This window comes from Protomyctophum parallelum, assembly GCF_964188405.1.
Source record: "Protomyctophum parallelum genome assembly, chromosome: 21".
Taxonomy (NCBI): Eukaryota; Metazoa; Chordata; class Actinopteri; order Myctophiformes; family Myctophidae; genus Protomyctophum; species Protomyctophum parallelum.
In genome coordinates this window covers 35,358,502-35,369,740 of record NC_139713.1, presented here as the reverse complement: position 1 = coordinate 35,369,740, position 11,239 = coordinate 35,358,502, and the positions used below count along the sequence as shown (strand labels likewise).

General features: G+C 44.0%; 1 protein-coding gene across 1 annotated transcript in view; it reads left to right on the top strand.

Annotated features, from left to right (window-relative positions):
• Positions 1-222: 222 nt before the first annotated feature.
• Positions 223-11,239, top strand: part of arhgap24 (Rho GTPase activating protein 24) — a 97,126-nt gene continuing 86,109 nt past the window's right edge. Inside the window, exon 1 of the mRNA XM_083793683.1 lies at positions 223-735. The gene's annotated coding sequence lies outside the window, so the exon portion shown is untranslated. The remainder of the gene's footprint in view (positions 736-11,239) is intronic.

The following is an 11,239-nucleotide window of genomic DNA, read 5'->3' as shown; positions in this document are numbered from 1 at the left end:
AGCTTCCTCAAACATTCTATAATCTCACCCAAACAGCACCCCCTCCGAGCCTCCCTCTCTGTTCGGCACCAACACGGTGTGTGTGTGTGTGTGTGTGTGTGTGTGTGTGTGTGTGTGTGAGCGAGCTACCGCGTGCGACTTGCGAGTGTGTGACTGTGAGGACTCACCAGGCTTTCCACCTCGGAGGACGGACGGCGCACTGAAAGTGAGTGAATGAGTGTGTGCGTGTTGTGTGTGTCATGTGCGTGTGTGTGTGAGAGAGAGAGTGGGTGAGCGTGTGTTTGACTCCCGTCCCCGCCGCCAGTGCCCCATGACATGTGTCGGTGGTGTTAGTGACTGTCGTCGCGGGCTTGCCAGCCAGCCATCTCTCGTCGTCGTGCGTGCGTGCGTCGTGGGCTGTCTGGAAGAAGAAGAAGAAGTCCCGGTGGAGAGTGGAGAGAGTGTTTTGTCAGCACGCAGATGGTCTGAGCAGCAGTCAGGTCAGGAGGGGAAACTTTCCTTCTTCCTTCTTCCAGCTCAGACAGCGAGCCTCAACAACTCCTCTGGTGTCAGCTGGCCGAAGCTTATGGAGGAGTCAACAGCAGCAACCCAGGAGGAGAAGAAACACTCTACAGCTGAAGGAAGAGCGGCTTCTGTTGCTTCCAACCGGGGATTTTGTTGTTGAATTTGTCTGCGTCCAGTGAGTTGGATATCTTCCACGCACGCATCGATCCCACAGGACAGTTTTTATAAAGGGTGAGTGTGTTTACTGTTTACTGGGTCTGGTTGCTGTTGTTTTTTTGTGCTGTACGAATGGAACTGTTTTACAATGCACACCTTTTTTGATTGATTGAATACTTAATTAACAATTTGCACTTTGCAGATTGTACGTACGTTTTACACAATGATTTAAAGGATAACACAAAAACCCATATAGGGCTTGTTTCCAAACTTTCCATTGTGGTCCTGACTCCTGTGTATTCAATTCATAAATTCATCACTGAAAAAATACTGAGTCAATTCCCACGTCACGATAGTGTTACTTGTAATTCGAGTATGAATTTAACTGAGGGAGACAGGGAGTGCATTTTGGTTAAACTTTTGTACAGGTGGACAATACAGGAGGATTCCAAAGTGTATTTTCTTGGTGCTGCTGTTGCAATTTCTGCTATCTGTGTGGCAATCTGCTATCTGTGTGCTGAGGGATTTGTTACAGAAGTTGATACTGTATATAGTGTTTTGTCAAGTGTTTTAGAGGTCGTGATGTCCTCATCCACCACCACACACACACACACACACACACACACACACACACAGTGTCAATGAAAGGGGGCTGATGGCTGGCTGAGAAATGTAAAAACTAAAAAGTAATTAAAGTGCTGGAGTCACAAAGGGATAATGGAAAAAAATAAAGGGAAGCTCTGCACACTCAGATCTGTGCCCAATCAATGTATTTATTTTGCAAACTTTCGATCTACTGGATCGAAAGTTTGCAAAATAAATACATTGATTGTGAACAGATCTGAGTATGCGGAGCTTCCCTTCATTTCTTTCTCTCACCAAGAGAAAAAAACTTTTTGTTGCATTTTACAATTTATGCATATGCAAAGGATAATAGGCTCGCTTATATAAAACAAATTGGTCATAATAATCTACATACAATATACAACCTACCATTATATAACATGTATTATGTCACTGCTGGCTTCTTCATATTTAAGTCAGTGTGTCACTTCCTTACACAGTATGTATTTAAAGCTCAGCCAGACCCCATGCAGAGGTGCTTTTCCTCTTTCCAAGACAAGTGGAGAGAGATGGTACTTCACATGCCTCTGACGGAGGCATGGGATTCTGAATTAAACAAAATTAAGCTAACATTCCATACTACACTTTAGATTACTGTAGTTTACCAGTAAGACGCCCTGAGGGCGAGAAGCGACCTCAGCCTAAAGGGCGACGTTGCGTGCACGCATCGGCCTGGGTGGCGGCAGACTGCTGGGCAAGCGCTGGCGCTTTGGCATGTGGGGGTCAGATCAACATGTGGAATGAATTCTGTACTGGCCATATATGGAGTCTGTCTTAGTGTATATGGTTTGGTGAGATCAGATCATTATATGGAATGTCAGAACAGGTCAGCTCCATATATGGAGATCTAAGGGTGTCAGCGGGGGCAGTGTCTTGAGTGTACACTAGGGTTTGATGAGGTCTGGCCATATATGGAGCATGTCTTGAGTGTACAGGATTTGATGAGGTCAGATCAACATATGGAATGTCAGAACAGGAGGTCTAAGGGTGGCAGTGGGGGCAGTGTCTTGAGTGTACAGGGTTTGATGAGGGCCCAGGTAGGGCTGGGCCTGTTGAGAGCTCTAGTTTTCACTGGCTGCCGGGCGCTGCTGCAGTAATAACTTTGTCTAGAGTTTGAATGGACAGGTATCAGGTATCAGTCAAAAGGGAGACATCGAAGAGGAAGGACGGGTGGGGAGGGATTAATTAACATGGAATGACAGACCAGGTCAGCTCGGAGATCTAAGAGTTTGAGGTCAGATGTGAGTTGCTGGCCGGCTCCATATATGCAAATATAGGTGATGATCCAGTCTTCTCCATGTATGGCTATCCAGGGTTTGATGTGGTCAGTGTCGTTATCTTCATATATGGAGACGGCTATATATGGATCGTGTCACGAGGCGTGACGGACTGACGACCATATATGGTGGTGTGACGTGTCACGAGGCGTGATGGACTGACAGCCATATATGGTGGCGTGACTAAGTCACTGACGGACTGACAGATTTTTCTGGTTTTCATAGTAATCTGTGACCTATGGTCGCAACCAAAGATTTCATCATCATTATGTTCAGTCGAGTTTTGAACGTGATGAATGTTGAATTTTGGCCACTGACTCATTTGGCCACTTTGACTCATTGATCACTAACAATAATACTCAAGATGAGGAATTATCATAACCAGAGGAGGAGTCAAATGCACAACAATGTGTATCTAATATCTATCTACTACCTGGACAGTCCTGATGGGGATCAGTGAGTAGACTTTATGATTACAGGTGAAGGTTGATGAAAACTGTAATCTTCAAAACATCAGCCCCACATTTAAAACTATGAGTTGCATTGGTGTGGTGAACCTTAAAATCTGTTTTGTCCCGACCCGACCCTTTGGTGTGGTTTGGGCTTTACAGGGCAGGTTGAGCAACCCCCCTCTGGCCCTCTCCCAATGTTCATAATTCACTTTAAAACAGTGGTTCGCCTGTTAAATTCAAGAACGTCCATAACTCTGAGAGTGTATAAATGGAACCAAATAGACCCTTGTCCCTTACAGACCTGTAAATGTCCTTTTGGAACCCCCTCAAGGAACCCTGGCCTGAGGGTCCCTGGACTCCACTTTGAGAACCAGGACACTTGCACTTAAATCCAAGTTGTCTCTGTACTTGGTGTGCTCTTTTCCACCTAATCTCGTCTTGGTGGAAAATAGGCAATCTACAAGCTCACAATATATACCTTTATTGAAAGGATAAGCCCCTTGAGATGTCGCATCTCATTTTAGAGGGGGTCCTCAACACAGATACATTGTACAATACAGTTCACAAAGCAATACAACAGTACAACCATACACACAGAAAGGACAAAACAAAACAAGACAAAACAAAAGCTCTCCCAAAGATAGCTCCCACCCCACTGTTTCAACCCTAAATAGCAGAGTTCATATGGGGAAAAATATATACCCTTTGCACAATAAGACCATGTTATTAGGCAAAAAAACTAAACAAAAGCAAACAAGCAATACCAGCATGCATAATGTGATAATAATGAACAGCAGCATCGAGCCAGCAGGGAACACATTATGAAGGTACATACAGATCGGTCGGTATGTTATATTTATGGAAAACAAGGGCAACTGCCAAAAAGAGTACATTAATTTAGAAGCATGAGCACGGTGTTAGAAGGTGTATGAAAATTGATTCCTTAAATACGTTGAGGGAAGTGATTGATCTGAGTGGACTTGGTAGGTCATTCCAATCAGATGGAGCTTTAAATTTGAAGGCACGGCGCCCACTTTCCTTTTTTATCCTTGTGGGGACTGTAAAGTAGGGATGGTCCGTGTGTCTTAAATTATAGTGTGGTGTGTATGGGACAAGAAATTGTTTTAGGTACTGTGGATAAGGAAAGAAAATACATTTAAAAATAAATTGTAGCTAATGTGAGTGTCTTCTTGATTTAGGTGATAGCCAGTTTAAAGACTCGTACATGGAGCAATGGTGAGTTCTATATGGGCATCTCAGTATGAATCTACATAGGTTGTTATAGGTGACATTGAGGGGGTATAGGTTTGTATCGGTGGTGTTCTGATATATGACATCCGCATAGTCTATTATGGGTAGTAGCAGCTGTGAAATTAATCTTTTTCTAATCTGAAGGGTAAAACTATTGATGGATCGATATAGAGTTTTCAAACTGAAATTTATTTTATGAACAATAGAGTCAATATGAGTCTTAAAGGAGAGTTGAGGATCCAGCCAAAGTCCTAGGTACTTAAACTCCTCCACTTTCTCCAATGCTGCCCCATCGGAAAAGTTAAGGACTAGAGGATGAGGGTTTGGGCTTTGAGTGAACAGCATACTGACAGATTTTCTTTTGTTCAACAGCAGTTTGTTAGAGTGAAACCATTTTTGAACGGAGTCAAAATCACCCTTTAAGGTACGCTCAATTTCGGAGATAATTAAATTAGATGAATAAATAACTGTGTCATCGGCATATAGTTGAATATGACTGTTGGAGCAGATTGAGGGCAGGTCGTTGATAAAAATTGAGAAGAGCAGTGGACCCAAGGAAGAACCTTGGGGTACGCCCTTTTCCATGATCGTGGAGTCTGACTGAGAACCCTGATAAGATACACTTTGACGTCTGTGATGGAGATATGAATTGAACCATAGTAAGGATTGTTTTGAGAGACCAATTGCACAAAGCTTATCGAGGAGTAAATAGTGGTCCACCATGTCAAGACTCAAAAGCCTTGGAGAGGTCTATAAATATTGCTCCTGTGGGCATACTGTTACCAAATGCGGAAAATACATCGTTGGTAAGTTTCATAAGTGTGGTTGTTGTCGAGAAATTTGGCCTGAAACCTGATTGGAAAGGTGATAGGATATTGAAATTATTGAGATCAGTTTCTCAAAGATCTTCACTACACTATTTATAATTGAGATAGGCCTGTAGTTATTTAGATCATGGGGATCACCTCCTTTATGTAGTGGCATGACTCTGGCACATTTCCAGGTAGAAGGAACTACTCCTGTTGAGAGAGATAAATTAAATAAATCCGCTAGTGGATATGCCAGAATATGAGGTGCAATTTTGAAGAACTATGGCCCTCATTTATCAACCGTGCGTACGCCAAAATATGGGCGCACGCCGAAATTACCGACATTTTCGGCATTTAACATTTCCGGCAAAGCTTGAAATTGAACTTGAGTAGGACAAATAGTCACGTCTGGTCATGAGCTGGCGTACGCTGTTTTCTGTCTTACACAAGCGGAGCAGCCTTGTCTGAACTGCTGAGAGGCTGTCACAGGCATCTAATCATATATGTATTCACTCCTAAAATGTTTATATAAAATGTATGTATAATGTATATGGGCTACATGTAAAAAAATAAAAAAATAAAAATGTTAAGGAATACATGTGTCATATGAAATTAGTAGGAGATAAAATCGCGCAATTAAAAACAATGTTGCAAGAGATGCTTAAGCCATTTAAACAGTGTTTTGCATGAGCGCATACATGCGAGGATTTGGGCTGTCTGTGCTGAAATATTTCCATGACGGGACGTTGGAGAGTATAGTGCAGCAGACAGTGCTGCAGCTCAGCTGCGGAGAGTCCCAACGTGCAGGTATAGCCTACTGTAGCCTAATCTACAGCATGAAGGCCGATGTCTTTCTTACGGTATGTGCAATATAATAAACCCGACGCGTCGCTCGAATGCCAAATGTACCGTGCCAGGCTCCCAGCGCAAGTGGGAACTGCATCGGAGATATAGGTATATTACCCAGCCAGCCCACGCTGCCCACCACCAGCCACATGAGGCTATATACTGTTTTGGCTGCACATTCATATAATGACAGTTGACAGCCCGGCCACTGCAGTGACTAACGACTGGCAATCTAAATAGACTGTCGAACGTCGGAACGTGCATGGTCAGTTGGTCACGGAGGAGAGGAGAAACAGAAAGCTTTATTTGAATGTGTCATGTAGGTGCGTGCGTGCGTGCATGACAGCAAGGCAAGCGAGGTGAGAGTGAAACAGACAGGGTAGGCCTACAACTTTATTTAATTCATGCAGGTGTTCGTTCTTTATTTGTTTAACAACACACCAGTTAGTTGGGCTTGCAAGTTGCGTGTGCGTGCTGTGCGTGTGTATGAGAGAGGGGGGTGGCCGGCAAGGCACGGGAGAAACCTATTTTTTCATGTAACCATGGTTTCAGGAAACGTATTGCCGTTGTTCATGTCGCAAAAACGAGGGCGAGGCTTGATTTCTTAGGGCGTGCCAGATCAAATTCAGCCGTGACATTTATTAACGTGAGAACAAAATTAAGGAAGGATCAGCTGTTTGCGATCACTTTATAAATGCCGTGGCGACGTGGGTGTACTACGAAACCTGCACTCGAATCTGTGGCAGATTTTACACTCGATTGATAAATGAGGGCCTTGATGTCCAGACCATCTGGCCCAGCACTGCTTCCTGATTTTAGGTCACGGATAGTACGTTCAACATCGGATGGGTAAATGTTTTTGAGGGAGAAAGAGTTGACACGTTCAGGGTTATTTGGAGGGGCATGAGAGTAAGGTGGGTCTGATGGCTGTGATCTGCAAATTGAGGAGAAATGCTGACTGAATGAGTTACATATTATGGAGGGATCGTCGGTTAAATTATTATTTATTCTGATAGGGTTGGGGCTTTTGTTTCCTTTATTTAATATATTATTCATTTTATTCCAGAATTGTTTGGGATTATTATAGTCACTCGTCAAACAGTTTTTAAAGTAATCGGCTTCGGCGTTTCTTGTGTTTGTTTTGCATGTATTTCTTAGATGTTTATAAATAATCCAATCAGCAGGGTCATTTGTCGAGCGGCACTTTCGCCAAGCCTTATCTCTTTGTTTAAAGAGGCGTATGAGCTCACCACTGATCCAGGGCAAATGTCTGCCTTTTACTTTTATTGTTATCAACGGGGCATGCCTGTCAATAACATTAATCAGTTCGGTGTAAAAGAAATTCCAGGCATCCTCTAAAGATGGTATCAGTTGGAACCTATTCCAGTTTATGTCGATCACGTCACGAATGAAAAGATCAGATTTTATATTTTTGTGTTTTCGCACTTTAATAAATCTTGGTGGAAGTCTGGGAAGTTTAATCTTCCAAACGCAGGAGATGATGAAATGGTCACTGAAACAGTCCGGTAATACTTCGGATGACACAATCCTGTCGGGATGAGTGACAAGGATCCAGTCTAATAGAGACTTAGTTTTGTGTACCGGGTCGGTTCTGGTGGGCTCTTTTATAAGTTGAGTGAGGTTTGCACTGCTAAGGAGGTTACGTTCTTTGGAACAGGACCGGTCTGTCCAGTTCCTGTTAAAATCACCACAGATAATGGCCTCATTTGAGTGATCCAGGGACTTAATGGTTGACAAAATGCAGTTAATAGATTCCGCAGGGGCATTCGGAGGCCTATAGATGTTTCCTATAGTCAAATGTTTATTATCATGGAAACGTATTTTAATAAATAAGGATTCAAAATGCAAAGGATTCTCCTTCGGTGTAACAGGCTCGGAGGCCAGATTGGAGGAAACATATGTAGCCACTCCTCCTCCTGCCCCTGTTCTCCTATCAGCTCTATATAAGGAATAGTTGTCAAGATGAATAGCATTGTCAGGGATCTTACTAGATGCTTGTAGATCATTTTTTTCTTTATCATTAAAATCTTTAGTTTATCTACGGGGTCATTTCTGCCAAGTTGTGCAATAAACATATTTTTTGTGGTGTTCATTATATTTCTCCCATGTTTGCTTTGGGCCAATAGCTGACGTGATTACTAAAGTTACACAACAGTCATAGGAGGCCTTAAGTATGTTTCACCAGTTTCAATTGAAACGGGCCTCCACCCTCAGGGGGGCCTCAACAAAATAATGATGTCATAGGTATGTGGGGGCCTCATATTTGGCCTCCAGATTCCTAAGGCCGCCCCTGAGAACACACAAACACACCAAGCTGGCCATAGGGGGCGCTAGCTCCCCTCTAAGAGCCAGAATGCAAAATGCTTGTCATTCAGCCTCACTTTGAGTTGCTCAGTGGACTGTCTCTCACACAGCGATATCGAGAAAAGTATCACACCCGCATGACGTGAGCGGCACTGTTATCACCATACATCACATTCCGTGCTCAGCCAGTCAGCTTGAGCACATTGTGCGCATGCGCGAACACACACGTACGCGCACACGCACACACGCACACACACACACACACACACACACACACACACCCTCAAAATACAACACAGCTCAGTGTTAGGGAACGCTGTAGCAATTTACAATTTAGGCATTTAGCAGACGCTCTTAATCCAGAGTGACTTACATTAAGCAAGAACAAAAAAGCATGGGAATGCATGCATGCACATAAAAAGCATTTATCATGAAACATGCGTACGCTAAGAACGTAACAGTGGAATATCTATATAATGAAACTATATTATAAACTATACATATATACTATACTATGCTATACGTGTGGAAGACCCATAGATCCATAGACCCCAAGGTAGCCGCAATGAAGTAATAAATATAGCAATAGAGTTCAAAGGTTGCACTAATTGGCATCGTTAAGGCGTGCATGGCAACAGTTTGTGTCTCGTGTGATGTCACACCAGAAGATATAAGATGATGCACCGTGTTGAAAATGACTGTAGAGTAGACGTCGAGAGAGAGACAGACAGACAGACAGACAGACAGACAGACAGACAGACAGACAGACAGACAGACAGACAGACAGACAGACAGACAGACAGACAGATGTTGTCTTGGACCGTTTCCAAAGCAGGAGGACCAAAGCAATTCTTTCATGCTGCTGTAGCAGTGAGGAACAAACTGTATTCCTTTGGAGGCCACTGTGATGGAATGACCACGCCGGGACAGATGGATGTCGATGTCTTCAACACAATGTCTTTATGCTGGAAGAAGTTACCTCCAGTGGAACCAGGAAGAGGAGACGGTTACCTTGGTCCATCTTCGCGCCGGGGCCACACAGCTGTGTTGGTTGAAGATACAGTCTACATCTGGGGGGGTTACTGCAATGTGCTTTATGCATTTGATGTTGACTCCCACAGATGGTTCCAACCCAGGGTTTCTGGGACTGCTCCAGAGGGGAAGTGCTACCACTCAGCCTGTGTGTTGGAGAAGGTCATGTTTATCTATGGAGGAGAAACAAATCGGATTTATGACATGCACAAGCTGGACACCAGCACAATGGTCTGGTCTTTAATTAACACCAGAGGAACTCCACCTCCTGATCCATCATCTCACTCTGCCACCATCATTGGTACCAAGATGTTTGTATTCGGGGGCTTCGGGGGGAGCCAGGGGGGCTACGACAACATCAGAGTGTTTGACACAGAGACAAACGCCTGGCTGGACACACCTTCTGCACAACTTCTACCAGGAAAACGCTGGGCTCCTTCAGCATTTACCTACAATGGAGAGCTGTACATATTTGGTGGCTGGAACAGTTGCGCAGGTTACAATGATATGTGGAAATTCAGTCCAGAGACCTTCTCCTGGAAGAAGGTTGAGCCCAAGGGGAAAGGACCATGTCCATTGTATGGTATGTGCTGTTGCATTGTGGGAGATCATATCTTCTTCTTTGGAGGAAAAAACGATGGGACTACCTCTGATGAGCTGTTCATCTTAGACTTGAGTCCTAGTCTTAAGACGTTATGTAAGCTGGCAGTTATTCAGTACGCTCTGGACCAATCAGAACTCCCACACAACATCAGGTGGGAACTGGCAGCCATGGCAACCAAAGACAAAGACAGGCAAGGAGGCAGTAGACAGGCAAGGCGGAGGAGGAACAGGAGGAACCGGCAGTAAACGTTCTCCCTCCCGGCCAAATGGGCAATAATGGATTTAATAATGTAGGTCTCTGCATTGATACGGTCAACATGTGTTCATCTCGTCTCGCTGTCACTCGCTTACATTTCGACTACCGCAAAGCTACCGTTGTAGCCAACTAGCCATTGAAGTACAACAGAGAACGGGGACATTGAGGGGGCAGAAAACAGAGCCTGACTAGCGCTGTTCATGCAGCCTGGAGTGTGACAAGCTGGGCGGCGCAAATAGCAATTTTAGGCATGTGTGCAACATGACAACTGTTTTAAAGTATTGTACAGTGACAACTACAGTCTCTGTAATGTTTATGTTGTACTATTACTAAAAACGATCTAAAATAAATTAACAAAAAACCAAATTAACCGTTAAAGCTGATAAAAAATATCCGGATGTTTCCTAACGGTCGGCTAACCGGTTAGCCGGTTAACCCCTGACATCCCTACTTGAAACGGGCCTCCAGATTCCTAAGGCCGCCCCTGACAACAGTCAACCTGTCGTGACCACAAACAGGAACTCAGCAGGACACAGCAGAAAATAACAACAAAAAGACTCAGAACACCTGAAAGGTTTCTGCTGCTGCTTTAGTTGGGCAATTTTTAGCCAGCTAACAATCTACGAGCATGGATAGATCTGTGTCCGTCCACATCGTCAAGTGATGATATGCCCAATGACAAACATGCTAAAAAGATAAAAATATAATGCTAGTTATATCCTTTTTATTGAGAACAGTGACGGGAGACCAAAGTGTGTGCTGTGTCTTCGGTGCCTAGCAAAGGAGGCTAACAAGCCAGCCAACCTGAAGAGACATCTGCAAACCATGAACAAAGAACATGTCTGGAAAACAAAATAATTCTTCCTTCGAGAGAGTGAGAAATACACACGCCAGAAAACACGAATGGAGAACATTTCCACAGTTGCACTGAGTGAGCAGTTGAGCTCATACTTCAGTGATGTAGAGACACCGCTGCCTGGGTCTGGGTGCGGGATCCGTTTGCTCCAGCAGCAACAAGTGGCCTCACTGCAAAGGCAGAAGAGGAGCTGTTGGAGTAATCCCGTGATAGGACACTGGAGGCTCGATTCAAGCAAGTGCCTCATT